We start from the raw sequence: 27307 nt of genomic DNA, 5'->3' as shown, positions 1-27307 counted from the left end.
ATAACAAAGCCGCGCGCAGCTCCCGACACGTTAATTGTTCATTGCGCCATCGTTTGATTTATTTCCCTCACACGCGCGACACACGCCCGCCCCAATAGGCCGTGTATCCTCGCGAGGCAGTCCATCGGCATGCAAATCTTTCGTGGACGAATTACTTTCGCTACAAGTGCAACTAACGGTGATAAATCGTTGGACAAAATGCAATCTATCTGACATTCGAATCTCAGTTTGGGCTTGAACGATGAGGACAGAAACGCCGCTTGGGAAGTTTCAACTTTATAATTGCGAATATATAATTCGCTGTGTTGTCGAGACTCGGAATTTCTCTTCGTAAAAGAATGATCTGAGTTTTTTATGGATGATATTAAAAGATTCTTGATATTGTAGAGGATTTATTTAATAATAATATTTTCATAGATTGATTCTAAAATTGGAGTTAGTCGCGAATAATTTAAACCGATCTTCCGATCAGGTCATTACTTTATGAATGTTAAATAAATAATATATCCTTCTTTCCCTTTATAATATTTAAAGCAAAAAGACACATATAAATTTATATTTATATAGATGGTCATAATTTAAAGGTTAAAAATTCGATATTTATATTTTTATACATACATTATTATTTTAATAAGAAGATATTCTATTCTTGGGCAAGTTTGTTAATCTTTTAATAACGAGGTGCAATATTGTAATAAACTCCTACTATAAGATAATACTATAATTTTCATGTTTAAAACAGTAGCAATTGAGACAATAAATAATTAAATTATTATTTTTTTATCTTTTATGTTTGTTTAACAATAACATACATATATGTATATATACAAAAAAAATATTCTTAATTATTTATTCATTTAAGTATATAAATATTTTACAAATATAAAAAATGGTTTTTTTTTTTTTTTTTTTTTTTTTTTTTTTTTTTTTTAAAGAAACAAAAGATTAAATCATGAATCTTATATTTAACATTCCAATCTCGTGTCGTAAGATAATCGGCACAATCGTTGACAGGAAAAGAGACGATTACCGTATACTCGAATAGCTGTTTGCGTATCATTAAGTTGTTTCCATATCGTATAACGCTGCCATAGTGTGATGAGACAATCATATAACTACAATAGTACTTGAGTTATCATCCAATTTCATTGCAGGTCAAATGTCCCTATTATTTACTATGCGATACGTACAGCATGTGCTTACTTTAAACGACGTATGCGGTTATGATTTATACAGTGTGTCCCCCATTTGTGGAGGATATAACATCTTTTATTTTTACCTAACATCTTTTCCAAAAAACGTTCTATGATTTTATATTAATAATTCTTGTAGTTAAATTCACAAATGTTTCACAATCAATCTGTGACAAAATTCGTGAATTTATAAACAGTTTGTGAAAGAAATAAGTTGCATTAATGTATTTTAGAAATTTGCAGAAAAATTGCGTTTAATTCGATGTTTAATTATAAAACATCTAAAATTTCTTATATACAATACATGCATTTATATTAATTATACTTTTTACATATTGAAATATTATAAGACTCAATTTTTTTTTACAAGAGAGGTTTTATAAAGAAATCGTGCGTAGCATTTTGTGCAAATAAATAATAGCATTTAAATCTGAAAAAAATATATTAACGCACAAAATGAAATAAAATTTATATTTAAAATAACAATTATAGTATGAGCTTATAGAAGGTAATAATAATTAGTAACGATTTCATTTGTATGTTTAAAATTTAATCGCGCATATATATGGTATATAACGCAACGATAACATTACTCGATTTTCTTTCATGTTCAAGCATAACATTATATTGACAGAACTGTCGTTTACAGTATGCACTCCATACCATATCATATTAAGTAACTTGATATAATCGTTGATGTAATATTATAATCAGTAGCACGTACTTACGCATTAATCATCGAATCGATTCTTGCTATTATTAAATTATTTAATTCTATAAATGTGCGTAATCATCAAATTTAATTTAAACGCGTTACACGCAAAATAATTATTTAAATATGTGAAATTGATCAAATCCGATTACCATTAATACGTGGATAATTCAATGCAATTATATGTACAGGACTAAATTTTTACTGAAATATACGAAAGTATAAAGAATATGCGATAATTATTTCCATAATTTTTTTTTTTTTTTACTTATAGTAATTCGACAAATTTTCTACTCTAATTTTTTTCTTCTTCTACGAAGTCGCGATCGATACACGAGACGAAAAACATTAGGCAAATTACGTATTAACGAGGCTTGGGTCCCTTTGGTAAAATGTAAAAATACCCTTATGGTAATTACGGTTGCGTGTGAACTTCGTTGCATCAACTTCAAAGACTCAAGCTGAAACAATGGATTGACTTACATGTGAAAGGTGGCAGACACGGAAAATATTTGATTAAGTCGGACCGATGGCGATGTATAAAAATTTTTAGTCCAAAAACGAAACCGAATATAGTTGAGATTATAAAAGCGCTATAAATATGTATTGTCGATTGGAATTGCCTATAAATCGATTATGTAAAAGCGTAACGAAAGCACCTAATTCCTACGTTAGAAGTTTTCAACAAAATTCAATCATCGCCAGGAGATTATCTTACGGAATTGTCATCGCCAAGAAAATACGCGAAAGCAATCTCGCTTACGCAGATCTCTTTGCAGATTATAAATCCGTTCAATCCACGAACGAGTTCTCGACATAGATCGAATCTGAACTCCTTCATAGAAATTTAAAATTTCTTTCATCACGGTGATGTAATAAACTTACGAAAGATTCTGACAAGAAGCACCGTAACATGTGTCAGTTGATGCATAAATTCCCATTTCTGCAAAATCTTTCAGAAAAATATACGATAGATAATTTAAAGATGTAATTTAAAGATTGTAGAGAAATTTCTAGGAGATATAAAATATATGACGTGTGTACACAAACATACCAATATTTTTCCGTTATATCTCGTATATAATAATTTAATCCAGTAGCTATTATTATTTCTTTACTATTCAGATTATCGTATCTTCAAGAAAACATCAAGCATGCTCGCGATAAAATACAATAGAATCGGAGCTGTTTGAGGTCCGGCACGTTCTGGATCTTTGGTACAAAACTAAAATTTCCCAAGATCTCATTAATGACAAGATACGCACGAAGATAAATTTGGTCATCCATCATTCGGTCAAATTATATGACACATACCATAGCCTTTTGATTCTGTTAATGATCTTTTTGCGAAAATGTACGTATTTTCATAACAGGAATATATATTTTTAGAACATGAATTAATATCGCTATTTGTTTCACGAAGGGAGCGCTTGTAATTACTATCAACATTTTTCTACAGATCGATTTATACGTTTAACGGTAGCAATTATAGATTATATATATACTAAAATAACTGAAATAATTACTTTCAAGCTAAAATAACATCGCTTCGCGTCCATCATATTCCCGATGAAAAATGGCATTGCAACACGCACGTTACCTGCTGCGATATCACTGGATACACGAAATCCAAAATTATACCGATATATGCAAGCTTTAAATTGTGATAAATTTTTAACAGAAATTCTGATTCTCCCCCTCCCCCCCCCCCCTCTCTCACTCTCACTCACTCTCTCTCTCCCTCTCTCTCTCTCTCTCTCTATATATATATATATAAAACAATAATTTTTAATTATTATTTTCTGTCGCTACACAATTTCAACTAGAAATATATTTATACATCATATGAAATATCGGTTTCATTAAATAGCTCTTATTTTGACATATTTATAAGTCGTTAATTGGATCAAATTGATCGCGTTGATTGATAATCGCTAATTGTAGGAAAGAATCGCGCATCGAGAAATCATACGACGAAATACAAAGTGTATCACGACACTGCCTGCTCACTCGATTGTTGTCGCGCAAACAACGACATGTAAACAACAACGCGCTACACACATCACCGTCGCGTCGCCAAGATTAAACACATATTATAAATATGTATACAATAGTTATTCATTGTCATGTACAAAATATTTAACGTAATACAATTGAAAAATTCATGCGAAATATTTTATATCTCTATAATTTTTTTCAACTTAAAATTTTTTAATAGACGCGATTAATTATATCAGACACACGTATATAAATAAATAAATAAATAAATAAAAATTTATAACAAAAGTATTTCATATTTTATAAATTATTATTCAAATAATTATATTATTATATTACATATAAAATAGAAAATCAATAACATTTCAAATACTAAGCAAAAAGTTAAAATGACCATCGCGATTATAAGTTATAATTCAATCGACATTATGAAATTTGACCCATATTAAGTTAGCCCCCCCACCAACGCAAATTAAATCAAATACATCAAATAATTTAGTGCTAATTATGTGCTAATTAATTGCCGTAGTCCGAATTTTGTTGCTCAAACCGTTTAGCAGGAATTTACATTCAAAGTGGGGGGGTGCTAGCTTGACATTAAGCCAGCCCCCCCCCCCATAGTGAAAAAAATATATATAAAGCTCGAATCAAAAAATAAAATACACTAGAATTTGTTGCGTATTCTTAATTTTGTTAATGTACATGTTGGATAATTTTCATTTTTTAAGAATGACGCGTTAAAGATATATGTTAAGATTACAGAGTGATCAGAGTTAAATAAAATGTAATCGTATTAATGATGATTTCGAATGCTAATAAAATAGTAAAATTAATGCGCTCAACGATTATAATTATGAAATCATCAGTAATCATCAATGACGAATAACAGAAATAATCAAGACAAAAATAATATGGTCAGTTTTAATTCTAAATATTTATATGATTAATTTTGTTAATGCACATGTTTGATAATTTTCATTCTCTAAAAATGACGCGTTAAGGATGTTAAGATTACAGAGTGATCAGAGTTAAATAAAATGTAATCGTATTAATGATGATTTCGAATGCTAATAAAATAGTAAAATTAATGCGCTCAACGATTATAATTATGAAATCATCAGTAATCATCAATGACGAATAACAGAAATAATCAAGACAAAAATAATATGGTCAGTTTTAATTCTAAATATTTATATGATTAATTTTGTTAATGCACATGTTTGATAATTTTCATTCTCTAAAAATGACGCGTTAAGGATGTTAAGATTACAGAGTGATCAGAGTTAAATAAAATGTAATCGTATTAATGATGATTTCGAATGCTAATAAAATAGTAAAATTAATGCGCTCAACGATTATAATTATGAAATCATTAATAATCATCAATGATGAATAATAGAAATAATCGAGGCAAAGATAATATGGTCAGTTTTAATTCTAAATATTTATACATGAGCTATAAATCATTAATAAAAAAACAAAACCCCCCGATTTTTCAATACTATTGTTTCCATAAACTAAAAATTATATTGACAATTTTAAATGTTTAATAATAAATTCTACTGACCGACCGATGCACCGCCCTTGCATGTCTCACTTCTTTCCGCATCTGATCATCACCAGATCCTTTCCGTTTCCGGTTGCTCCCTTCGCTTCAAATTGAGACGAGACAGTCTATCAATTTGTCCACTCGTGCATAATCACTATTCTCATAATCACTATTTCACTCGTAGTCCAAAATCCGCCATATGCAATGACGCGGTAAAATTATTTCCATGCCGATTATAAACATGAAAGAACATATAATCGCGTATTAATAAATGGACGGAGACGATTTTCCGTGACTCTAATCGACATTCCCGATACTCACGACATCCACTTTATACACGGGATAAACTTGTGATGGATAAAAAAAGGCGAGAAATACGGAAAAAATATTTCAATCTCGCACGCTAATGCAATACGACGGTTACTGTAACGGTTACGGACAATTTAGGCAGGTTGAGTAGTAGTAGATGGGGAGGGGGGAACGCGTCGTCGAATATCCGTTCCAGGAAAAGGAGCGAGCGCGTCTCTTCCAAGAAATAAACCGTACGCGAAAAATCCTGCGCGAGATAAATCAAACTAGCTCGAGCGACGCTCTTTTGCGATCTCGATTTATGAAATTGTGAATATAACTCTGAAAAAAGGATTACATTTGAAAACAATATTAAAGAATATTAAAGCAGAAACGTGTGGAACGCGACGCGCTTATATTTTCAACGCAATATTATTATATACGACAGCGAGTAAATTATTTCAGCGCCTAAAAATATGTTAAATAATGTATTCATCGATCGTTGTATCGTATTATAAAGTCGATATATCAAAACTACAAATTACTCTCGATTCGGATATTTCGAATATTCGTTCGGATGCGAAATTCATTTTCGATAGATAAAAGATGCGTGGGAAAAATCTTGTCGTTTGCGAGTATATATATATCGAAAGATGCCTTAATCACGATTACACGGGTTAATATATTACACTCGGATAATCGCCTGTTATGCGATACAAGACCCCCCCGACACTCGTTCGTACGCGGATCTCACTTTCGACGGATAAAAAGACGGAGAGCGAGAAACACGGAGCGCGACCGTAATTCGTCTTGAGACTCGCGCTTGTGTGAAGAGACTGACACGATTACGGAAAATTTAGGCTGGACGGGTAGGCGAGGAGAGGGGAGGACCGCGTCGCCGAACACGTCTCGGTACAGAAGCGTTCAAAAAAGTTGGTCGTAAACATTCAGATATAAACAAAGAAGCGCGGCTCGAGAGAAAGAGAGAGAGAGAGCTTATATTACAAAATCTCCATCAATTTTCATGGCGAAACGATAATACAACGAGAATAATCGTTGAATAGAATGTGTAAGATTCGAGGAGGAATATATCTGAAAAGCAGCTCACACACCACATATGAACATTCCTAATAAAATATTCTTATTTAAGAGAAAAAAAAAATGTGTTCGGTTAGTCGACTAATTTTACACGTCAGGTTTAATAATATTCATGGTTGTAAAATTGACCAATCACGGTCATTCGATTCTTGATTGGTGATTGGTTAGTTTTAAAACTATGGCCGCGAGAAACCACGAGTACCAACAGCTAAATGAGAAATTTTACAATTGGTGAAGCTTCGCGTCGCGTTTTTCACACGTTTCGTATTTCAATATACTTTAATATTCTTTTAAAATATATGATTCTTCTTCGATTATATGTATAATTTCGCCAGAAAATAATCGCGAGATTGCAAAAGTATCGCTCGAGCTTCGTTATCTTATCCTTGTTCGTATCGCGAAGGTTTTTTGGCGCACGATTTTTTTCTCGCAAAAAACTCGCTCGCTCCTGTTCTTGGAAAAGATATTCGACGATATTCGACATTCCCCTCCCCTCCCCCCACCTATCCGTCCAGCCTAAATTTTCCGTAACGCTCTTCGCACAAGCGCGATTATCGAGACGTATTACGATTGCGTTCCGTATCTCTCGCATCTTTTCATCCATCGAAAGTGAATTTTGGGGGTAACTACCTCTCTCATTCTCATTTTTGTCGGGAATGAACGCACGCGGGCCCTTTGCGCTTTACTCATCCGTAGCGAAAACTCGCGTTTGCTCGCGTGATTAAAGAGCTCATCGCGCGAAAAGTTATCGAAATGCCGCGTGGAAAAATTATCATCTCCTCGAATTAATTATTCAATTCTCATTTCATCGTCTAATGAATTTCAGAATCGTAAAATAATTATTGTAGCGTAGAATTGTCGGGGGATCGATCTCGGTATATGTTTACTCAGTAATCCACGGATACTTGAATATCGAAATATATAAGAAACTGAATTTGTTGCTCGTCTTAAAGTATTAAAAATCGATACTTTTTTTTCACTATGGGGGGGGGGGGGGGGCTGGCTTAATGTCAAGTTAGCACTCCCCACTTTGAATGTAAATTCCTGCTAAACGGTTTGAGCAACAAATTTCGGACTACGGCAACTAATTAGCACATAATTAGCACTAAATTATTTGATGTATTTGATTTAATTTGGCGTTGGTGGGGGGGTTAACTTAATATGGGTTGAAATTTGAAGATATAAAAACAGTAAAACTTTATGTCTCACATTTCTTAGACGTTATTCCCGCGGCAAGAAATTTTATTGCTCTTTTATATCTATAAAATTGCTCTTCTATTGAATAACATAAAGCATAGCAACGTGATCGTTCAATAGAATTTCAATAGAATTGCAGAGAATTGTGTGTCTGTGTGTGTGTGTGTGTGTGTGTGTGTGTGCCTGCGTATGGAAGGTTTTTTTTAAACGTTTATGAATATATATTACAGCGGAATACAGTCACACACGTGTCGCTTCTATGATAAGGGTTCCGAATCTCCACGATTTTGCATAATTCTGTTAAGCAAATGACCAGAATAATAACTCGCCGCAAGGCATATGTGACATTCATGCTGCACTCCAAGCAAATGCTGAACGAAATTTAGTTTCGTAGTTTACATGGCGATAGTGTGGAATATTTATACGAGTACGCCGAATAAACGTTTGCGCTTTTAACTTTCCACGATGTAGTTTTATGATAAGACGAATCGCTCGTGATATACACGTAATTAAGATTGATCTATTAAAACTAAATTTTTATATATTTTTATATTTAAATATTTTCTATATATATATATAATTTTTATTTTAAAAAAGACTATGATATATTGATAAATAAATTTAGACCAATCTAAAAATGGACAAAATTACTCGTTATCGACAGGAGAAATAATATAAAGTATTAGTATCGATTCTTCGAACTGGAAGAGAATCGACTAACGCTATGAACTGTTTCGAACATTTCAATTTATTGGTCCGGGCATTGGTCAGCTATAAATAGCGTCCTTGTTAAATTTATGTATCCATACGTTCCGTAAAAAACGGCTATATTTGTTGATAGCCGATGGAGAAGTTGTAATTTATTGCTACAAAGTATACGTATTAACAAGGATTTATTCACAGTCACGGACTGGTAAGCAAATAATATCGTATCATTTATATATCATCGGTTTATATTATTTTAAATAGTTTATCAAAACCGCAATATTATTGATTTATTCAATTCATACAATTTTACTTTTCTCGGGATATAAAAATTTGAAAAATTCCTCGTATTATTTCTCTCGGAACGCGATTATTTTCTACAACCAACGACCACCAATCGGTGCAAAAAAATTCCAAGCTATATATATATATTCAGCCCAATTGTAAATGGCTGCCTTGGCTTCATCTGTCAAAACGCTTTTAGCAGCCTAGGTATAATATATAGAAATGTGTGAAATATGTGTAAAAATATGAATGAGGTCAACACGACAGAATTATGAATTTGAAACCATTGCTCAATATGAAAATTTGAATTGACAGTGCATCCTTTACTTAAACTCCGGGCTTTCTAACTGTGCCCAGCTCAATAACGTGCTTTCGCTACTCAGTTCGGGCATGCTCCTTTCAAAGAACTCTTTGAACCGTTCGCACTTTAACGAGCATGAGGTCTGTCATCCTGCAAAATCCAGTCGATACGCATCATTCATTCATTCTATCGTAATCCGTCTGCGGGAGTTCCAGAAGTTCCATTTCGAAGCCCTTCTCCCTCTCCTGCGTCTGCTCCTGCTCCCTAACTTACAAGCTCGTTTAAGTGCACGATGATTCGAGTCTGGTTATGCAACCAGATTTGAAACTAGGTTTGCATCTCGCGCATCTCTGTTCAAAACGAGAAAGATATTCCCATTTCGAGTCCCGATAAATCCCTCGACGATTATCTCCTTTGAAGTAATATCGGCGAACGCTCGTAGTTTAACGAGTAGAAATCGAAATCGTTCGATCATACGCGGCGCTGAATTTACCTTCCCACTAAATTCTCACGGGAACAGCTGATTTGAAAACTTCAAGTTTAATTGATTCTAATTTTCATCTAAGAATTTTTGTAACACTATTATAAGTTGATAGCTAGATATGCTAACTTATAACACGCCAAACTTATTTGATATTGTATTAAATACATATAAAAAAAAGAAAAGGTATAAGGCAATTTATATTAAAATATTAAAAAGAATGCAAATACAAGATATAATACGAAAAACGTATGTCTCTAATTACTTCCTCTCTCCCTCTCTCTATACATAAATAAATAAATAAATAAATAATATTTAACTATTTTCTATATAGTACAACTATGTAGATATATAAATTCCGAAAAAAAGATTAACTGTACTCTTCTCTTTTTTGTAAAAAGTATATAATTAGCTGGAATTCTAGTTAGAAACGTTTAAGCCAGCTCTGAAGATCGTTATTTTTGGTACATATCCGTACTACAAGTTTTAATAAGATGTATAATTTAACTTGGCTTCAAAAGTTAAATAAAGTATGTAGTTTGCATTTAATATTTTTCTGCCTTCCTGTACAACATATTTTTCGTGTTATTCTCTATTATTTCATTATCTTTCTGTGGATGTTACAAGTCTCTTCGATTTGAAAATTAATTTTTTTTTCTAATAGAACGTGCAATTAATCAATTGCATATTATTTTCCTTTAATTGTTTTATTAAGAAACTGGCTATTTTGAAGATAATCGTTTAAGTGCACACAGATATGTTGCCAGAGACGGAGCTATAAATTGTACAACATAATCAACCTCCTATTAATCCTTGGACTATTTGCCTGTACGAACTAATGACAAACCTAGAATTGCCTTTGCGCATATACGTTGTTCAGTGTTCCTTCTCCCTAATAAATCAATGGCCGCGATACGCTTTGTCGTTAATTAGAGCATTTGTAATCAAACGTGTCTTGCCATGTAAGCACTAATAATCTTCCGTTTGTAATCTGCATATCAGGCAAGCGTACAAATTTAATCGCAAAGTAACTTATTAAAAAAAAAAAAAAAAAAAAAAAAAAGTTTAGCATATGTATGAAAAATTATAAAGATACGATTATTTCAATTAATATAACGCGCGCGCAAATTCCTGTTTTTATTAATGCTGATAATAGAAATATCCTGTATTCTTTAAGCAAAATAAAATTTCATGTAAATATTAACATTATAGTAAAATAAAAAAATTTAGTTTTCAATTCAAACAGAATTTACACCGTAAAGACAACATAATTAATAGAGTTAAAATAATACATAAAAAGCAGATTTTACAGGAAGGAACAAAAATTTTATACGCAAATACAATTTTATTTAATTCCAGTTAATTTAAATTAATGTTAAAAAATCATTGATAGCAATATATATTCCATAAAAGTAAATTTAGACAAAATTGCAAATTCAAGAGGTATAGTTCAGAGTCTTCTATATTTATTCTGTTGAAATATTTTATACTCCCGTGAAAAAACGCAATATAGTAGACGCATAAGGAGAAACACGACGCTGCATTCTTCGAGTCTTATCATTCCTCACGAGAATCTAAATTCCTTTCGCGAAATGCATGCCCATCCGAGCGTTACTTCTTCTCGATTGCTTGCGCTTTAATGAGACAAGCCATCGTCGCGTACGGCTTCGTCTACGTCTACGCAATATGCACGTGATGCAAGTATGCGTCAGGGTGCTTGGCCTACATGTCGGGGTCGGAGCGCTCATTATTACGGGGCCTTTATGTCGCGCCGTCACTACACGCGCACCATAAGTCTGTCTATATGATTTCGTCGTGTTAAGTATTGTACAATGTCCATATTTCTGTCGCGTGCTCGTTTCGTTTCATTATGGATGCACGCGCGCATAAAATATCCCGAGCACAGTTTTCGAGCGAAATTAATAAAACCATTCGTTTCGGGTCAGCCAGGGTAATGTCGAATCGTCTCTTTCGGCACGGTAAAATTACCGTTTGCCCTATTAAGCGCCTATTTATGCGAAGCGCTTTTACGTAACTTCAACGGTTGTTGGCCGAGAGTCTACGGTCTCTACGATAGATTACCGAAGCGACGAGGGAAACGAGGCGCGATAACTGGCTGTAGTAATGAAAAGCAGGAGGAGAGGGAAGGGGGAGGGAATATATTGTATTATCGCCGCGGCGCACGTCTCCTTCCCTCCTAACCCTCGTTTGGGAAGACATCGTTTCCGCGGGGGAAGGATAGGTCGGCCGAGAGTGGCATCGCGTCGCTATTAGACCGCGGGAACCGATAATTCATTTCGCAATTAATATCTCGGGAGAACTTAATTAAGAGGCACCCGAAGTGTTTAGAATTGCGCGATATGGATTTTTACGATACGAAGTTTGTTGGCGCCGAAATCGCGCGATTGCTGCTCGTCTCGATCAAGTTGCTCATAATTACAGCGCCGACAAAAGATTTATGTCATTCTAGAATTTAACAATCAGATTGTAAAAATAGAATCTCGATTAAATGTTAAAATTTTTATTTCGCGTCCGGTATTTTTGCGTATCCTTTGTAAAATGATGTAAGATTGTAAAGACGTTTTAAAATTTTTGATAACAAAAATATTCAGATCTTAGAGATGAGAGAATTTAGCGGAAGATATCTAATAGATATCTAATACAAAAAGAGATTACGTAAAGACATTTTATATCATGTAACGCTGATCTGCAATGTCGATACTAGAGCGTACTATTATTTGAGAGATATATACATGTATTACTCTGTTTCCTTTCTCGACATGGATAGCAACTGTCAACCGAAATTATCGTAACTCGAATCACAACTGTCCCTTGTTACAATTGACTCTCTAAGCTCTTCCGCGCATCCGGACCTCCGTACTAAAGATGCAGAGAACCGCGAAACGTTAATGCACAAACGCTTACGTTTCTACGAACAGCACGTTCCGTACGAACGTACATGCGCTGTCAAAATACCAAGCATATGCGAAGCGAGAATGCATGTATAATTGTAGGAGAGCATATATATATCGTACAACTAAACGGAAACTGTAATCTTTGACATATGACAATGAAAGCATATGAATTATTTGAATAGTTAAATAACGCATAATTTTCGAAAAAGTCTGTAAATTTAAAGCCATGCTCGCGTGAATACGAAAAGAAAATAAAAAAAAAAAAAGCTAAAGAATCTTGAAAAATATACAAATACGTACTAATATCTCCGAGGTTTATATGCGACGACAAAATTAGATGAGACGTACGGGAATTATTCTGACCTCGCGAATCGCATCAGAGGGATAAATGATGCGCGATATTTTATTCATGGCCGCGGTAAAGCGATCAGGGAAATTGGAGATAGCGATCGTGCGCGAGCTGCGCCTGGCGTGACAACCGGTTGACGTATCGCGCGCGAGACGGGATATATGAAAATTCAATTTACGAAATACGAGGGGAGGGAAGTATGCTCGCTGCATCGGCGACTGCTGCCGCTGCTGCCGCTTCCGAGTGGCATATACGTAAGTGCGGCTTGCACGTGCGAACTATGTAAATATGTACGATATCTGTTACATGTGCGATATCGAGACGTGTACGATATTGCCTCTCTCTCTGCTTCTCCTGTATCACGTAGCCACGCCAGATTTTCTTATCGAACATACTTTTGCTACGCGAGCGCGTAAGGAGCTAGTCGCACATGTATTCATAGAATTTTTATGTCGATAGTTGACAAGCTATCGGCGATCCATCATTATCGTTATCAGTTTTTTCCATCGTTATTCGTGTCGGTGTATATAGAAAATATGAAAAATAACGTTCTCGGAAATCTCGATCGCAAGCGTTTTAAAAGATTCGAAGCCAACTCTTCTCTATTCTATATATTTATTTATGCGAGATTTAAAATAATAATATTTGACAGAAAATAATATCTCTGCTGATATTTTATTAGTGATTTAATTGTAAATAAATAGACATAATTTTACTTAAAAATTTTCTGCATGTAAATATATATATATATACATAGGGTGTTCAAAAAAACCATTTAATATTTATATAGTAAATAGGATACACCATACTGAGTAAAAAAAATCTTAGCGATCGCCAGTTGATGACAACTGACAGATTGCCGGTGAAATCTTCTGTTATAAAGTATTTATGAAAATTAAACGAGGACATTCAGAACACGGTTTATAAACACTAAGACAAACATCGCATGCGACACGTAGAAGCCAGTAACTCTCTCAATCATGATATTAACATACAAAAATATTTATATCTCAGAAACGGTTGAGCTTTCGATCTATATTTACTAAAGTTTTTTTTTACTCAGTATGATGTATCCTATTTATCATATAAATATTGAATGCTTTTTTTAAAATACTCCGTATACGTATATAGAAATTATCTAAAATAAATTTTTCGACAACTGAATCTCTAATAAAATATCAGATATTGTCTTTCGTGTATAATATTAAATCTCGTAGATATTGTAAATATGTAAGAAGAAAAAGTTGCCTCTAAATGCCTCAAGTATCTATAACAGAAATTATATAGAATATAGTAACAGAGTTATAATAAGTAGAGCAAAAGATCAATGCGAAAGACGCACGCTATTTCAGTAATTGCGAAACTCTGCGCGACTGCTAACTTAAGTACTTTCCAAATCTAAATCTAATTATTCACAAGCCATGGCAATGTGCTCGTTTCCTCCGCACTATCCGTGGTCTATGTTATTTCTTCCCTAACCGTTATCGGAACCAGACGGAATTCGCGTTATTGCAAAGTGCAGAATAGCTCGCGCGCACAGTACATTCGACTTTTTCGCAACTGGAAACCCAGCTGCATTCGCCAAATTGAGTTCATCCTTTTCGAGGGTGTACCGCAAATTGAGCGGCGCTCTAATGATTTCCCGTTTTCCCTCTACGATGTTTATAGGGTATTTATGAGTCGTACGTGCCTTCCTGCGACCGGCGGTATATTCGTGCACGCAACCTATACCTGTGTACACGTATACTGACGTAAACTGCGAGGTTTCGATTATTTTCCTATCCTTTCTCGGTGCTCGCGGTATGAAACGCGGCAAAGTGAGGCGTTGTTGGCGGTGGTACGGAATAAAGTAGCAGCAGTGATAAACGAGGTCGATAAACCGAAGGGACAAGCGTGGAAGGAAACTAAACTTCCGACGATGAACTTTATTAGTCTTATGAAACTGAATTATTAATACCGCGCCGCTAAAAAGAACGCTGACTTACTACTCGACCGCATGAAGATTTAAAAAAGTCCGCTTTAATAATAATTAAAGGTAATACTAAAATCCATGAATAAATCACGAGAACTTTATTCGTGATAAAGTTGTGTGATAATAAATTATAAGAGAAAGAGAGAGAGAGAGAGAGAGAGAGAGAGAGAGAGAGAGAGAAAGTAAATTTATATAGATTAAATATTGAACATTGACTTTTTGTACAATATAATACAAATATAATACATTGACTTTTTGTAATATAATACAAATATAATACAACAATACATTAAAAACGGTATTGTTTTATGTTATTCCATTAATTACTTGCTCAAGTTTTTCCCTTCGATTAATTGATATTATTATAGAATAAATGGAAAAGTTAATTACCTAGATTTGCCAAAACATCATGTATGATGAAACGTTCTAACAGATTAACGAAGCAATTATAGACTTATTTAAAGAGCAAATGTGATCAGCTACTTCGGTGCCGAAAGATCGTATGACGAGAAACATCTGCATAATAAAAATCGATTTTCCATAATGATACGAGATTATCTACAAATCGGCACTCAAATATCGTCCAATTGAAATGTCACCTAATGACATAAAATTACATTTAAAAATTTGTGTGCGTTCTCGCGGCTAAAGATATAAGTTTCTTAAAACTTAGCGATATATGTAATACATGTACGAAGAAGTATGATATTTTTTTCAAAAGCTGGATATTGGCGATCGCGAATCCTTTATGTGTAGTTTTGAGCAGTTACGAGCGAGTGTGCTTTCTCCGAAAATGTCTTTTCACGCACACATACAATGTGTATGGTTTATAGCAGTAAACCGCTTCTAAGTTGCAACACATAAGCCGATCCCGCCTTCGAAATGCGTCATACATAGGTGTGTGCGTGTATGCACGTATATATGTTCATTCATGCGTGTATCTCGTCGTATCTGCGGTAGCTTCGAACGTGACTCGTTACCCGCAAAAGGGATTGACGATGAATGGAAGGAAGTGACACGTCGAGTAGGATTGGGAGAAGCTTAAGCGGGAAAGAACGATAAAAAGAGTTTCTCCTTCGAACGCTTTCCTCCTGCATATTTCAAGCCGAGTATACGTGAACCTTTTATTCGCGTCGCACGTGGCATCGCAAGGGTTGAAGCTGAACTAGATATTGTTGTACATATTTCTCAAACGAGGCATTTAAGGATCGCTTGATATTTATATTTATATTTTATAATGGAACAATATCTAAATATATATTTATTTTTCCCTTTTTCTATTTTCTTTCCTTAAAAAACAATAACTATTTAATTCTCTCAAGTTGGATTTACAATAAAATGACTCTTTCTTGAATAAAAATACGAGAAATATGTGTGTTTAAAAAGTCTAACGAGTATCTTTTATACTGCATTTATACCGACATATTTGCTGGCTTGAAAAATACAGCGCGCTAAACTGTATAATATTTCTTTTAATAATAAAATTTTATAAAAACATTTGCATATGAAATAACCTTATTCAAACATTAAATTTTTCTATTGCTGTATTTTTCACTAAAGATAAATTCGTTCGCTATAAAAATATATAAAATACTGCAAAACACATCCCAAGAGTAACGACGCATTTTCACGATGGCGTACAATCGGTATCGAGCTAAACATTCTTAAATGGTTTATAAGATATCCGCCTATGTTGGATAGGATACATAAAGCGGGTGAGAGGACGCCGCCACGTTTCTCTTCCTACTCTCAACGGGGGGGTTGAGAGTAGGAAGAGAAACGTGGGGCGGTGGGGGGCCTCCCTTCCTCTCTCTCTTTCTCTCTTGCGGAAAAGGAAACAGCCAAAGCGCGATTATCCGACCGCGAAATTGTCCTGAACGCCACTTTCTGGCTCCCTTTCTGTCCCCTCTCATTTTACTCGTCTGTCCTCACCCCCTTATATCATTCCTATGCCCATCTATCAACGGCATCAAAACACCCTTCTACTACTCGTCGTCGATCCTCTCTCTCTCTCTACCCCTTACGTTTTCAACTATAGAATATATATAGTAGCGACAGGGAACCGCGACCCAAAAGCAACGATATACGAGAAGGGTTGAAAGAGAGTCGCGAGAACGAGTCGCGTTGCAGAGAAGAGTTGCAAGTGCCTCCGCGGAACAGCACAAAGCATCGCAAACAATGCCCGAGGATTTAGACAGTTGGCGCGATCAAAATGGCCTGGTAAACCACCGTACAGCAGCCCAATCCCATTTCGCCCTCCTGCGTATGCATGCAACACGCTTTTGGTTTTATGGGCGCGAGTGGCCGGAAAAGCGATCTCCTGAAAAAAAAAGAGAGAGAGAGAGAGAGAAAGAAAAAAAAGAATAGAAGAAAAAAATGAAACGCGCGGTAACACGCTGGAAGAAAAATTGTTCGCGTAGCCAACGAGCGGGAAGGGTCAGGGCGACGAGGGCGGCGACCGTCGTCATACAGTTGCAGCTGCGTCACGCCGATAGAAGTTTCGTTGCGGTTCCTATTTTCGTTTGTCCCGGAATCTCTCCGTAACTTTTCCAGCGTATGTACTCGCAACCGTAAGATTTAACGATCCTTGATCATAATAGGTACTTTATATGCGAAACGCCGTTGGTAATAAACATAACTCGTATTCTTTTGCAGAAATTAATTAATTAAAGCTAATCGAATCAGTGCTAATGCAGTCAGTTACGCAAAAATTAGTTCTACTATTTATTTTTTGTAGAACACGAATCAACATGACAAGAGTTTGTGAACATAAAAAAGACACGACTAGTAACTTTTCCCCTCTTATCGCGGGCTGAGAATTCTCATCGCGCCTTGCTAGGAAAAAAAGCGGAATAAAAGTCCTTCATACTTCGCAGTAATTATCGTACAAAAGTGTTCATCGTTGGTATTAAATCGCACGCGTCGACCGTTATAAAAGTTGCACGACGATAACTTTTGAGGAAGTCGTGTTGATTTTTCTATTATTTCTCAAATATTGCATAAAAAATATATTTAACAAATGTGTTAGAAAAATAATTTATAAAAAGATTAAATTTATTTTCTAAAAACTCCGCTTGAATTATTCAAACAGAGAGAAAAGTTGAATCGAATTTACAACGCCGAGAATCTCTTTTAAACGAATAGATTGACGTAAATGCGATTTCAAGCGCTTCAATTATCTGATTATTCTCTTTTGGATCGAAGCTAAATTTTCCTTACCTTGAAATTCATTAAACTTTTCGCGCTATACGGAGTTTAAGCATTGAGACATTGACGAGTCTCAAAGTATAGACAGTAATTTTCGGGATCATAAAGTTTGACGTGCAAATTTACAGGGTTGCTATAATTCGCTTACTTACAAAGTTGCAACTCGTAATGAAATGTTTCCTCAATATTGTCTAAGACGGAAAATATATGATTAAATGTTCGAATCTCGGTTTCTCGTTTTAGAATGCACTAATATTTCTGTTTCGTTATATATAAAATTTTTTATATTATATGTTACGTGAAAGAATCGTTACAAATATTTCTAAGCTAAGAGTAAATATTTAGCAAATAACGGGAGTTATCGGATCCAGAAAACAAAGACTCACATGTTTGATTTTTATCTCAAGAAAAAAAGAGAAGGAGAATACTTCGCCACGAGAGACGGTTAAGAATTTTCAACGGCGACGTTGTCTATCGTCTACCTGTCCGATCGATCCATCATTCACGACGGACGCGACGTTGAGTATCACTCACACATCACGATTCCCTATACTTTATACACGTGCCGATATAATACACGCGGTTCGCGTAGCATGAGAGTCGCGCGGATCCTACTATGTATTACACGCGCACGTGTATAATAATGATCGATAGCGATTAGAGCCGTCTATCAAACGGGTGACCTGGGTGTCGTCGATACGAGAGGCGCACGAATGCAGAAACGGGATAGTACACGCGCGAGCATATCGAATAGGATGACCCGTGTATACTTATACGAACATGATTGATGACGGACGAATCCCTCTGAGCCGGATCGACAGTTCTACGCACCGATCCACTTACCGTTATTATTGGCGGATATCTCGATGCAAGGATACAGTCTTGGGAGCTTTAGATCTTTTTTTTTTTAAATTATACTAGTGCTTCTTTCATCGATTTATTCTAACTTCTCGCTTTTTCTCTCGTCAAGAGCTTTTTCACCGATTAAATACAATATTTTCGCGTGATTATACATATGAATTTGTGGATGTTGAAAGCGACATGCGACACTCGTCTGATTATCATATCAATATTTATTGCCTGCAATCATCAGGATTAGCTTATGGAATAAATATTAATGCTCTAATATTAAGCACGAAAATTTTAGAAATATCAGACGATATATATATATATATATATATATACACAACATATACACATACAGGATGAGTTATCTAAAACAAGTCGCCTGAATAACTCGGCTGCTTTCTTCTTCTCTCGGCGACATCTCTTCCACACTTCCACCTATAAAGAAAACCATTGACATCAAATTAGGTCTCCCTTGAAACCAGGTAAAATTAGTCTGAAGCATTTTCGCTCGAATGCAAAAGCAGCCGAGTTATTTAGGTAACCTGTTTTAGATGTCTCATCCTGTATGTGTACATATATGTATGTATATATATATATATATATATATATATATATATTGCACATATATAGCATATTTTAAACTTTTACTAGTAGTATTTTCTATCAATACCAGATTTAAATTGTTAATAAATATATTTGAATACAAAAATAGAAAAAAAAAATAGGCTGCATAATATTTGTATAAAAAAAACTTTTGGTTTTGTTTTTCGAAAATAATAATATTGATGAAGAAATAAATTCATATATCCGTCACGCTATACGAATCAAAATTCGTAAACTTTAAAAATAAAATATTTCCATCGCTTTAGTTTGTTAACATTTTTCTCTCTTCTAAAGAACAATGCGACATTAACAAAATCTCTGTAGATGCAAGTAGAAAATCGTCGGCAGCATTCAATGTGTTAAATAACATCGTTTGGTCAAGCGCGTATTTGACAATCATTTAAGACGAGATTCAATTGAATGGTACTTTCACGTGTATGTGTGTTGTACGTGTTACGAACAGTAATTTAGAAAGGATAAAAGTGGAAGCATCTCTTGCGCACGCGATCAAATATTGAATGCTCCTGGTTTTACAGAAGCAGTGCCGTCGATCAATAAGTAAAAAATCGAAGCAGAAAAAAGATCAAAATATAGTTCATTATATCATCCATTCAACTTTGTGCCTACAAGATAAATATATAACTCATTATCGGATAAAATTCAATAAGATATATTTCTGAAAGAGAGAGAGAGAGAGAGAGATACTCGTTTATTACTTTTTATTGTGAATAAAATGAATCTATATAGCCTCTAAGCTGCAGAGCCTTTGCAATTTATTATTCCTAATCTAAGTGTGTTAAAAATAATTTTTTATTCTAACGTTTCCAAATATGGACGGAGAGTCAATATAACATTCGTTAACGAGAATTTGACGAAGATCGATGAAATTTGCCATTCGTCGTCTGTACAAGTAAAACAAATGTATTTACTCACTAACTATCGTGCGCTATATTTTCGATGCACAGTTGCTCCGTGACACTTTTCGTTGCAGACATACGTTCATTTCGAAAAATTCCATTAATTACGATGGCGCGCGCTAATTAATGGAACACGACAATTGTCTGTCATTTCACTCCGCATTGTCGAAATATATATTTACTGTACGACGTGGTAGCAGGTACATAATACAGAACATAGCAATTGCCCGCCCGTCTATTTTCTCAACTCACCTACACGAAAATATGATATATTTCAAAAAGGTCACAAAAGTCATATAATATATGAGTATAATTAAAATATAATTATAATATAAATAACGTATAGTATATTTATATAATTTAGCTTCATATAAAATTTAATTGATCTGAACTTAATACAAGATTCAACTCAAACTCGACGCTCGTATTGCGGGCATTGTCGTATTGAAATAGACATCGACATTTTATAGTCGCTCGAGTCGATGTCTCGGTAAGAATACAACTGTGAAGTGGCAACAAAGCTGAATGTTTCTCACACAACAGTGCAAATACACCTCGGAGATCTCGGTAAAGATCTTAAAGAGGATGTTTGGCCGCCTTCAGCGACAAACTTTCCAGCGATAATCTCCGTCTCGTCAGCATCGTTTCATCTCGTAAGGCAAACGCGCGAAACATTTCCTAAGAGGATTGTTACAGAAGTAGACGCAAATAATATCCGGACGCATTGTAGTTGCGTTTACAATCATACTTGTTGCAATATATCAACATCCGACAAATACTTTAGAACATCGTTATATATCCCTGCAACGTTGTCCCAATACAATTTAATATGTTGAAACAACGCCAGTTAAAAAGAGCGACCTCTTATTTAAAAAATAATAATAATTAAAAACGCCACTAGAACGCATCGTGTCTCTTTCTTGCACTCGGATTAATTCATCCGAGAGAATAAATTTATATGCGAGCTATAGTATTGTATAATATATAATTCGCATCTTAAAAAGTGGCAGGAAAGAAACATTTTATGTGGCAATCATGTCTGTAGGGGAGGAATATGCAAGGATTTAATTAAATTTTTTTATGCAGCCGCTATATATAAATATAACGCGCACACACATATATATATATATATATATATGTATGTATACGCGCAGTACACACGTGGGATTTTAATAGTATTATACCAACGGGAAGCACAAAACGCAGGTGGAGGAGAAATGGAGATGAAAGCGAATGGAGTGCGCTCGTAGCCCCCGATCGCAAAAACTTTAATCGGTTTACTGGACTATCCAGGCGGACCGATGCGAGATAATTGAAATCCACGTGGAAAGCTAGGAGACCCTCCGGAGATTGCCATTAATTAGAGCTATAGATCACTCGGCGTGCTTTGTGACAACCGGCCAGCTCCTGAACCCTCTCTCTCTCTCTCTATGGCAATCCGTTCCCTGATTTGTCTTGCTGGGACGTCGGCTGTCCGACCAGCATCCATAGTAACATTATCGTTATAATTACGTACGCTAGCAAAAGCGAGCCGATAGCGTATCTGGAAATCGTGTAACGTACGATATGATTTCGAGCGCATCGTTATAGGTATGTCAGGAAGTTATAATAAATGAAATGGTATTGGTTTGCATTATCATATAACGCTACATCAATACTAGTAAAAGCGTTCGTTTTTAATTTCGCACAAAGAATATTTTGTAATGAAGACTAAATGTTTACAATATAATGTAATACAACGTAAATGCAATTATTAATCTTAAATTTTAATATATAATAAATAATTTTTGAAATTAAAATTTTAATAAAAATAATGAAAACGAGAAAAATTATTAAAATTTAATTTAAAAAAATAATTAATAATAAAATGAGAAAAATAAAACATATTTATTTGAAATTAATTGTACGCAGAGAAAAAACTATTCCTTTGGCGATAAAAGTTTAATGGATGAGATGTATAGATCTCAACGATTCTTTGTTGTGACAGAATACGACGGCGTTTGAAGGAACGAGAAAGCCATTGTAGTAATTCTCTTCGTGCTCGTTATTACTATCCGTTTTACCAGAAGTTACAACGTCACGCGCTCGTAGTAAGAGCTCGATATCGTACATCTTCCTTCGAGTGACACGGATATCTGCCGCGTATTACTACCGCAAGCGACATGGTACGGACCGGAAACCACTGTGCTCCCATGCCATCGAGACGCGTTTCCCCGATTTTCCCCTATTCATGAGTCACGGCTGAATTGTATCCTTTCGCGTGTTTCTCGAGGCGGACTAATAACGCTTTCAACTCATTGGGCGAATGAATCGCGTCAGAAATGTGATAGGATCGTTTGAAAATGAAAATCTCTCAGTCGTGCAAAGCCCTTCTCAAGATAATATTGATAATATCGTTCACACGTGTGTTATTTAATTATATGTCAAACAGGTCGCAAACAGAACGAGATGTTTACGTTCAGTTTATTACTTATCTTTAAATGCTTCATATTTGAATGCAGTATCATGTATGCAGTTTCCATGTAAAATATTTTCACATTTAATAAGAGAACGATTCAATATATCCAAACATTCTCGAAAAAGAAGATAATTAATCCTGCCGCTGTACATTCAATGTAATTTGATATACTAATTAAGAGCATAAATTACCTGATAACATGTTGATTATATTGTATATTCTTTTGTATACGTTTGCAAACTAATAATACAAATCAATAATTACAACATCTATGTAGATATTACAAAGTCGATTTAATAACGAAGAACTCTAGCCTAGAGTGATCGTACGTGTTTGTATAAATTAATTAGCGGCTCAAATAGCTCGGATTCAATAAAATCCTGTTACCAGGAAGAGTCGGGGAGTATCCATTCTGTCTCGTGAACTCTTGCTCGTCCACGACACAATTACTGTCTAGTCGTTGTTCTCGCGAGAGAACGAGAGAACGTTACATGCATTTTTATTAACTGCCTCGGCACGAGCCTTGTATAGAGGAGAGAGGCTCTCGCAAAGATAAAGGATTGTCAAACGAGCCCATAAAAAGTGTACACCGGATCGTCGGCGCGCCGACTACTAGCTCGCTATTGCATTATACAATATAGCGTTTCATATAGCTGTAGCGCGCCACTGAATCGATGCACTCGATTCTGCACGAGAACCGAAGAAAAAGAAGCGGCGCGAAGAGAAGGGGATGGAATGGGATGGGATGGGATGGGATGGGATGGGATGGGATGGAATGACAGCTCGCTGTCTCGAGCTGCGCCGTGCTATGTAAAAAGCTGTTTTTCATTAAAATGCGGATGCGCGATCTTTTTCGAAGATGCAAAAGACCGACTCGGAAATCCCTTAGTCGACGATGGCGCACACCCGCCGTTAAAATTGCACCGGGAGGACGCGATAGGAGAACGCAACGAGCAAAGCGATCCGTTGGTGGGGACCATCACCTCAGCGACCGGATGTTGACTGAGCAGAGAGAGATAGAGAGAGAGAGAGAGAGAGAAGAGAGCAGGAAGTTGCATCGACCCGATACGAAATGCCGTGATAATGTGATTCACGCCGGCTACCGGTTACCCGGGCACAAAAGAAGCAGCCGCCTCCGCCGTCGACGCATTCGTTTCGAGAAAATTGTACGGTGTACTCCGCTTTGTCCGGCTGTCCGGCCGTATGCCCTATTGCGCCTTCTGAATTGCGGGTGCGAAATAAAAGTTGGTGGCGGTTATTGCTTTCTACGAGATGCGTTCGCGCCGCGATACTTGTAACGGCCACCGCCCTTAACGCATCAATAAGCTCAGCGTGGACTCTCCGACGAAACCAACTCTTTTCAAACTCTTTTTTTTTTTCCCCGTGAACCGAGTACGAATGCGAATCATATCGCGCGAATTGCTCAATCGATTGGAGTTTTCGTTCGTACGCGTCCCGCTTACCGTAATTCCGGATAATTCTTTTCCCTCTTAGTAATCCCGATGAAATAATAATGCAATAGCGAGACCGTGCAGCAAATGCAGTAATAGTAATAATGATACTGCTGTCATATATAGTAAAATATTTTATCGCAGATTAATCACACATTTCCAATAAAATGTTAGAAATTAATTAATATTCTATATCATATAAATCATCAATTATAATTTATTATGCGAAAAATTATAATTTCTCCGTGTATTGTATCATATCGGCGTGTATGTGAACAAAATCAGGTTTTTCTCATATATTACTAGGCAGATCTTCATCCGACTTTCCATTTAGCATACCATTACTACATAAATCTAAACTTACGGTCGAATAGGCGACTATTCAGAGAAAATGTCGGTGATGCACTACTCCGCGACGGTGAAACAGCTATCTCGTATATCTGCCTACGAAATAAGTAATGTCGACTAAATTTTACACGTATATCTAAAATAAAGTGCGATCGACAATCCGATTTATAATGGATATCACGCAACAAATGTCTAGACGTTTTAAATACATAATATATATTACTATCAATATTAAATTTTACTTTAAATATATATATATTTATATTCTAGATTTATAATTATTTAATATTCCAAATTTAACGCGTTTAATAATATTTTTATTCTTATTATTAATTTTATACAATACATATATCAATATGTAAAAAATACGTTACTATATTTTTTTTTTGTTATAATACGACAAAATATTTTTTGATAAAGATAATTAATATGACAGTCGTGTATAAATAATATTAGAAAAAATATTTTTTATTTATTATTCAAATACTTCCTCTGTCTCATGTATGTATGTAAATAAGCTTAATGTGAAATATGTCACGACTCTCAGTAGCGAATCATGAAGTGAAACATCATTTTCAAAGAATAAACGAAGCACAAAGAGTCTTGCTATTTTCCATCGCCATAGGAAGGAAAAAAAAAAAAAAAAAAAAAAAACCACGCACCGAATGTGATTTTTCTGTCAAATCTTTTGTCACTTGGATTCTTGCTAAAAAGTAATGGTTCTTATTTTGTCCGTAATCATATTCGTCTCTCATATATATATATATATATATATATATATATATATATATATATATATATATATATTTATGAAAAATTAACTTGCCGTAATTAAAGATTTTCTTGATTTAATTAATGGCTCCTTCCGTTTAAATTGCATTGACGCCCCGGCGCGATACGATGACAAAAAAAGGAACGAAGCTTTTGTGATACGATACGTAACGCGACTGACGGCATAATTTACAATAGATAGAACACACACTGGAAATATCCTTTTGATTCGCGAAACAATTCCTACGCGAGACAGATACTCGAGGGAGAAACGCGAGAGCGGTAATCATCCTCTATCTTCTGTAAACGTCCTTGCATTCGACAGGCGTCTGCTAATCCGCGGGTCCGGGATCAAATTGAAATCGGCCGTAGTTAAAACTGTTTCTTCTCCTCTCGCACATCAACACACGTTTACGCGAATGCGCTGATACGATTAGGGCCCGTTAGGAGTTACCAAGCACGAGGGTGACTTTGTGAAACGTTCATAAATCTTTATAAAAAATTATTTATATAAAATAATGATATATTATATATTTTATAATCGACTATATAATCGATATTCACATATATTTCTCTTATTACCGAGCTTATCAATAACATTCGATAATATTGCTTTATTTTTATATATTTATATTATTTTTCGACATTTTATATTACTCAACAAAGTTGTAGATTATAAATGTCAAATCTCTTTTTGAAATTAAAATCTCAATTGAAATATTGGATACAACAATTTAAATAATATAATTACTTTAGCAAAGTCTTATTTCAAATTTTAAAAAGATAATTCAGAATAAGAGATCAATAAAGGATATATTGTTATATACAGTACCATTTCTACGTGCTATGCATAATGATATCAATTCGAAATATAGACTGCGTTGCAAATAGAAATAATTATTAATACCATTGTAATATCGACCGATTATTAATATCGCGAATATTAATAATGATTATTAATACCGTTAATCCGTCTTCATTACGCTTACTTTTCTAGGGCGAGATGCAAAGTAGCGACGGGTTTAAACGCGTGTAAAACTTTCACATATACACGCGCATATAAACATATATACGAGTACTTTTTTCAGCTCGCAGCGGAGCATCAATGGTAGACGGTGACGCTATCGTCGAGAAATTGAATCGTTCGGATGGAAATTCGCGCAGCCATACACATGACCACTCGCGACATATGTATACTATGCATACGTGCACCTGATACATTCGTGAATCTGCGCATATATATGTTGTCTTCTATATATATATATATATATATATTGTATATACACATATGCATGCGTATATATACCTCTCTACCCGAAATACGGTACATAGGATGTCTGCTGTACTAGTTTCGAAGATTTCTATCTTCTGGCGTCAAAATATATATCAACGCATCAGTTTTTTTTCCCCCCCCAAAACTCGTATTCTTCCTAAATATTTGAACATGATTTACGCCGAAAATCTCGATATGTCTTTATCACGAATGTAAAATAAAAAGAGAATATTGATAATTTTTTAGCCTCATAGCAATATCGGTTTTTTGAAATGTCACATCGCTTTATGTAGTCTAAAAAATATAGAAATTTATTATTACACATATTTTTTGCCTCCTCTCCAATCCCAAAATATGCACTTTTGTCTATCTATAGTATAGAATTGT

The 27307-nt window shown here is 34.9% G+C and overlaps 2 protein-coding genes across 7 annotated transcripts in view; one reads left to right on the top strand and one right to left on the bottom strand.

Moving 5' to 3' along the window:
- The window catches only part of LOC138943577 (protein artichoke), a 245677-nt gene that overhangs the window by 112509 nt on the left and 105861 nt on the right, over positions 1-27307 (top strand). The window lies entirely within an intron of this gene.
- The window catches only part of LOC138943576 (protein artichoke), a 327808-nt gene that overhangs the window by 261528 nt on the left and 38973 nt on the right, over positions 1-27307 (bottom strand). The window contains exons 1-2 of one of the 4 annotated variants that reach the window (XM_070314509.1): positions 6430-6626; positions 5471-6082 (exon numbers count right to left, since the gene is read on the bottom strand). The exons of 2 other annotated variants lie outside the window; for them this stretch is intronic. The gene's annotated coding sequence lies outside the window, so the exon portion shown is untranslated. Of the gene's footprint in view, positions 1-5470; positions 6130-6429; positions 6627-27307 lie in introns of those variants that run through there. One more of the 4 variants, XM_070314518.1, reaches the window with a different exon arrangement.

The sequence above is a fragment of the Polyergus mexicanus genome, unplaced genomic scaffold, assembly GCF_030449975.1.
Source record: "Polyergus mexicanus isolate NDT 795.1 unplaced genomic scaffold, iyPolMexi1.0 SCAF_27, whole genome shotgun sequence".
NCBI classification, from domain to species: Eukaryota; Metazoa; Arthropoda; class Insecta; order Hymenoptera; family Formicidae; genus Polyergus; species Polyergus mexicanus.
The sequence above is the reverse complement of the archived record's forward strand: the minus strand, read 5'-3'. Positions and strand labels throughout refer to the sequence as shown.